Below are 6,474 nucleotides of genomic sequence, written 5' to 3'. Positions count from 1 at the left end.
CAGCACTGTAAAGTGTGAAGTACTTAAATAAGACAATGTTAGTAATATAGATAATAAATTACAGACAAGACTGTCAAACCGTTAGTAAAACTTCTGTATCTAGATGCATATCATATCGACTACTATGATGAGATACGCACCCCTATATAAAAGCCAAGTGTCGGTCGGTCAGTCAGTCGGTCACGCTCGATTTCTCTAAACTTCATGAGTAACACGAGTCCAATTCCATTTTTTCTCCTATAATACTTCCTCTTTTAATTTTAGTTGAATTCAATCGCTTACAAAGGTGTAATTAGCTCCTGAATTTCGACATTTTTTTCTGCTATATAAAAGTAAGAAGGGAGGTTTTATAGCAAGGATTTATTATTTATCACCGAGTGAAATTAATTTGCCGTTTGGTATAAAGAGAAGTTTTTGAACGATGATCGAGTGTTTACAAGAAATGTGCTTTTAAGAGAACTATCGCAATAACGCAATTGATGTGATTAGAAAATAACTGATCAGTGAATGCTGGGAAGAGACACTCTTTAGGCAAAGAAGATGTTACTCATGATAGACTTTGGCTTCTCGGAGCTAGAAGGCCCTTTATCTTTCTTGTCTATTTACAGGGGACAAAGTTGCAAATGCATATTGGAAGATTCAAATTTGACAAGCTTTGGTTTCCTGTCATTTTAGACGGGCTTTTATACTAATATATATATAAAGAACAAGTAGGTAAATATAAATGAATGTCTATAACATTGTGCTGTTAATATAGAAAATACAAAGGTAATTGTGAACACTTTTCACTAACAGTGTGCTGGTCATATAAAAAACTTCGAGTGTGGATGTTTTCTTTAACAATGCAGCGATTTTATAAATGAGGCATGGGAAGCGTGGGCCTAGCTTGGCTCAATAATTAGCGTGCTGGAATGTGAATCTGAGGGTCTGGACATTGCGTCATATTATCGTAACAAAATCAAAATGAAAAATAATGCTAATACATAAAAAATCGTGCTTTGTCCGTGGGTGCGTTATAGGGGTGGGTTCTGTTGACAAGTTGCTTTCCCTCTTGTCTGTCAGTTCAAAATAAGCCCTTGAGTAGCTCTGAATAAACAAATGCGTGCAGGTGCTTTTATTAACAATGCAATGATAATGTAAAAGAAGCATGAATAAGTGTGGATGTTTTTATAGCAGTGTGCTAGTAATACAACATCTGTTGACTATCGCCAAAATTATGGTAATTTGCTAAATTTTAATATACATATGCACTCATCCATTCAGAATTCGCCTAAAACATGCTCAAAAATTGATATTCAGTCTGTATAACAGATATAAAAGTCAAAACAGAATTTTAGTTTTCAGAAATTGAAAATTTAAACCTCTAAATTACACAAAAAATGATAACACACAAACTTCAGAATAGAACCATCGTGTTATTGTACATACTTTCAAATGTATTTTACAGGTACTTTGAAAATAACTTTGTATGGAGTTTGTCATAGCTTTAAGCTACCAAACTAAATTTTACGCAGACATTTGGCTTCATTTTGTGATCTTACAATAGCTCTTGCGGCTAATGCGATATTTATAACAGTGGTGAAAATACTCACTATGCCACGAAATATTATTTTGAATTATGGCATTCACTTTTGTATTATTATAATGTCAATTCATACTCCGCCTCTTATAACGTATATCTCTATATGATATTTAATTCTATAATAAAGTAACTTAAAGACTAATATCAACGCAAATGGCTGCTCAGGGGCGGCGGTTATGCAGGGGGGGGGGAGTTGAAGGGGCGGAAGCTACCCAAAAATGTTAATTACTCTCCCTGTAGCCATCACACTGGTTCACTTCCTAAATACCACAGTATGTGTGCCCACACCATTTACAGTGTAGTCCCCGAAATGTTTTGTCCAAGCCACCTCAGCCCCCCTCATCGGGAAAAGGCTGGCGTAGCCCCTGTGGCTGCTCCAATAAAGCCAAAATTTCTCCTGTTTTGCCCGAGACGATTATATATCGAAGTTTCAGTTATCTTTGATTTTAAAAAACTATGTAGTTGGCGGTGAGATATTACATAGATCCACTTTGTAGAAGCCTCAAAAATAGTTAATTCAAAATCACTTTTCTCTACATCTTCGACACCTTTCAAGACTCTTACTTTTAGTCTTCCGTGTGTTTTGTTCACTTTGTTGTTGTTATCTTAGTACAAAACTATACAATGGAACCCCGGATTTTAGCGTTGTAAGTTCCTAAACTTAACGACAACCCCTTGTGGGAATGGTCACTTGAAACTTTATTGTTTCTGACATCAATGAGATGTTTATTTCTATTTCGTTGGTTACCAAAGTTTTGAACTGGCAACTTTTCAGATAGAAATTCCCTGCTGAATTGCACTTTGGCTAAAAAATACAAAAATTCCATAAAGCCCATATTTCATTACAGATATAGTACCAAATGAAGCGTATTTTCATGAGATCTATCGGCTATCACAAAGTCTGAAAATTTAGTATGTGAAAACGAGATAAAACCAAAAAAAAGTAAGTTTGCTTCACAATTTTTGCGCAAAGCTATACAAATGGCTGTTTTAACATAGCTGCCCCTAACTTTGAACTGATAGACTACAGGGACAGCAGCCATAATCAGCACCCACCGCCAACTACTTGGCTACTCTTGTTTGACCGAAGAGTGACATTTGAATGCCACTCTTACAATGCACCTACGGCACTGAAGTGCAGAGAGCGTTTTTTTACGGCAATGGGTCAGAAACCATGAACCGTCGGATTCACAGTCTGAGCACGATAACCATTAGGCCATATCCGGCTCAATACCAAAAAGTTGTAAGATTATTTCTTCACTGTGGTCTCAATACATTCACATGTAAATATTTTTCTTTTTAAACCCAGCTTCGTTATAACATAACAAGTGACACTTCCGATGCATTTTGGAGTACACGGTTTTTCTACGTGCTAAAAAAACACATTCCTAAATATATATATATATGTATGGAGGTACAAATTTAGAAAGAGTGGATGCTAGCCAAGGTTTAATTGATTAAGTTACAAGTAGTTAAAAGGTCATCAGCACAGAAAAGATCAGTACCTTTGTGGTGAGATTCGAGGAGAGTAAGTAAAGATCAGCGCACTGATCTACATAATGTTGAACTTATCATTAGCTACGACACTTTTCTGCAAATACGCTGAAAGTCTTCTTATTTCACATGCTTAGAGACACACATCTGGATATCATCCGATCTTGGAGTTGGGTACCTTACGAATGATAATGTTTATTCTATTATTAGGAGCACACGCAACCGCTTTACATGCACGTAAAGAGAGCTTATCTTCTTTAGACCTTGATCATTTGACTTTGTCTCTCTTTGCAGGTGCTTGATGCTGTTTCTAAGTGGGTTAAAGCCAACATGCGATCAACTACTTTAAGCATACAAATTTTTATACACACTTTTTTTTAATAATACTGAAAAACCACAAAGAATGTATTAGGCGTTGGCGTAGTTTAAGTAGCGAATATATTTTCCCCAAAATGTCCACAGCTACTATGATGTTGAACCTATTTGTGCTAATTTCAAAAATCTGTGTAATGTTCCACATTTTAAAACCATTGAGTATTAAAGGAACTCCAATTTGATATTATCATCAACCAGTTGGTCTGTGAATATGTAAAAGTAAAATGTAAACAAGTGCATTTTTAGAAATTATTTTTTACAATCGCTTGATGCCAAACATCTGGAAGTACACACTATATGGCCGAAAAAAAAATTCAAGAGTCTAAATACAGCAGGTCAAACTTATTTATGGGGTCCGGCTCTCATGTGTAGTTTTCTAAATATGTTCGTGCAAACGGTAATCCAACAGTCATTCGATGTCAAACACCTGGCTTTGCAGTGTTAACTCACTTTGACTTCAATCCACCCAATTCACCCAAAAAACTTACAACTTTGGAAACCAAGTGTAGTGGTTTCTTGATACTTCAAAATGTTTGATTCCAGTAACTAACGAATTATAAAAACAAGTTAACTGCAGATGTTTCTTTTCTCCACATTCCTCTTAATTTGTTCATCTGAGGCTCGAAATCAGAGGTGCGTAAAAAGTAGCATTTCAGATCGTTCTTTTGTCTCCCACAAGTCAGTGGCCCGTAAACTTTTCGTTTAATACCAGAACTCGTCAGAGAAGTGAAGATGAGAGACAAAAGATTCCATGAAACGCTATTTATATATGCTGTAAAATACTTTAAAAGGTACGGTTTAAACGACGAAAGACGGCAGAGGAAAACCAACAGGCCTAAAAGTTGTTATAAAAACAGGTTAACTGCAAACTTTTTTAACAAGTAATTTTAGCTAAGTACTGGTATATCTTTCTCATATATATATATATATATAGCAATGTTGATTTGGTGTAAAATAAGTGATTGGGTGGTAACCTGATGTTTGTAACGTTTGGTTAGGGCACACTAAGTATTAGGTTGGTTTCTTCACTCTAAGTATTAAGATGGTATCCTAATACTCGAGAGTGTTTGGTTAGTGTAAAATATGTGTTGAGATGGTTTCATGATGCTTGATAACATCTGGTTAATGTACACTAATTATGGGGATGGTATCCCCATACTTGATCTCATCATTTGGTTAACGTAAACTAAGTGGAAGGATGATATCCTGATGTTTGAAAACTAAGTGTTGGGTAATATTCTGATACATTACAACATGTGGTTAATGTAAACTAAGTAGGAACGGCGGTAAAAAGGAGCTAGGTGGGGCTGAAGTTACTTCAAAATGTGCCTTAGCCTTCCCTGTAGCCACCGCACCGAAAGAAAGTTGTTTACTTTTAAAAATAGTTCACTTTCTGAAAACTACAGTATGTGTGCCCACAAGATGTAAAGTGTAACTGGAAAGAGACTGTAGCCGCTTCTGAGACTGTTATCCTGATGTTTGTCATGTGAACTAAGTATTGGAAAAGTTTCCTGATGCTTTACCATATCCTTGTGGTGTAAACATAGTGTTTTATCCTGATGTTTGACAATATTTGGTTAGTGTAAACTAAGTGTTGTGGTGGTTTCCCGACACTTTAAAACATTTCACTAGTGCAAACTAATTGTGCTATCGTGACGTTGGACAACATTTGATTAGAATATATAAAATGTTGGGATGACTTTCTGATGGTTAGTATAAACTAAGTAAAGGCATGTTTTCCTGATGCTCGACAACATTTGGTCGGTATCTACATGGTAGGATATAACAATTATATATCTGTATTTAGCATCAATAACCCTGTCTAACATGGATGTTTGTCCTAAGGCTGCATTTATAACACAATATAAAATAAAATCAACGTTTGAAGCATCATTTATAATACGGTTTAAGACCTTTACTGACCAGTACTTGAAACACATTCTAATGATAACAATCCTATATGGGTTACGTTTTGTAATACAATGTAAAGAGTTTCTTCTTGCCAGATTCACAAACCCGTTCTAATAAAAAACAATTTGTTTAATCGGAATAGTTTAACATAACAGTCCCAGTTTAGTAACACAGTCTGAGATAAAATAGTAAAAAGAAAAAGTAAAGCCCAATGATCTATAATTCTATTTACCACTTCTCATTGAGTTACAAAGGTTTTGGGGAATTCCACCCCTCATCAGTAAGGATAAGTCGAAAAAATAAAACTATGCTTGTTATAGTGGTGGATATTATATGTATGGTGTTTTGAAATGTATTTCACTCACACACTAATCTTATATAAGTATAGGATTACTATGTGAGTAAAAGACATTTCAAAACACCACACAGTTTAAGGTCAGTGACAGTGTTTGTTTTAGCACAAAGCCACACTTTGCTATCTGCAGTCCCCACCGCAAGAAATCAAACTCTGATGTTTGCATTATAAGTCCGTAAACTAAATTTGAAATTACCATAAATGTAAGATAGAGGCCTTTTCTGGCCAGATTCATTAACGGTTTAATACAACAATTTCTTTCTGGCATGATTCAGAAGCAGTTGAACATAATCGTTCCTCTCTGTCCAGATTCACTAAGCTTAAAATAACAACCATCCCTGATTAGCAACATACTCTAATAAGCTATTAGTTTAGTAATTACAGTATTAGTATCTCATCCAGTCGGTATTAGTAAGACAAACAGAGTTTTACATTCTGGACGACATCTGTTAAATAATCGTTATTTTCCAAAGTACCAAAGTCGTAGTGGAAGTTTACCTTTAATTAACTAATTTATATTTACCATTAAACGCATCTTTCCTACATGATTGATGGACAGAGTACTTCGTTTTCTTTTCATTTAATAATGTAAATAAACAATGACATTAAGATATCATATATGAAGTTTAATAATGGCTGGAGACGGCTTAAATGGGTAATGAAGAAAAACTTTAATATAAGTTTAACATGACAGCAAATGTACAACGTTTCGACAAGGTTTTGTCATGGTGATGATGACAAAACCTTGTCGAAACGT

This window comes from Limulus polyphemus, unplaced genomic scaffold (assembly GCF_000517525.1).
Source record: "Limulus polyphemus unplaced genomic scaffold, Limulus_polyphemus-2.1.2 Scaffold766, whole genome shotgun sequence".
Taxonomy (NCBI): Eukaryota; Metazoa; Arthropoda; class Merostomata; order Xiphosura; family Limulidae; genus Limulus; species Limulus polyphemus.
This window is presented reverse-complemented; position numbering follows the sequence as displayed.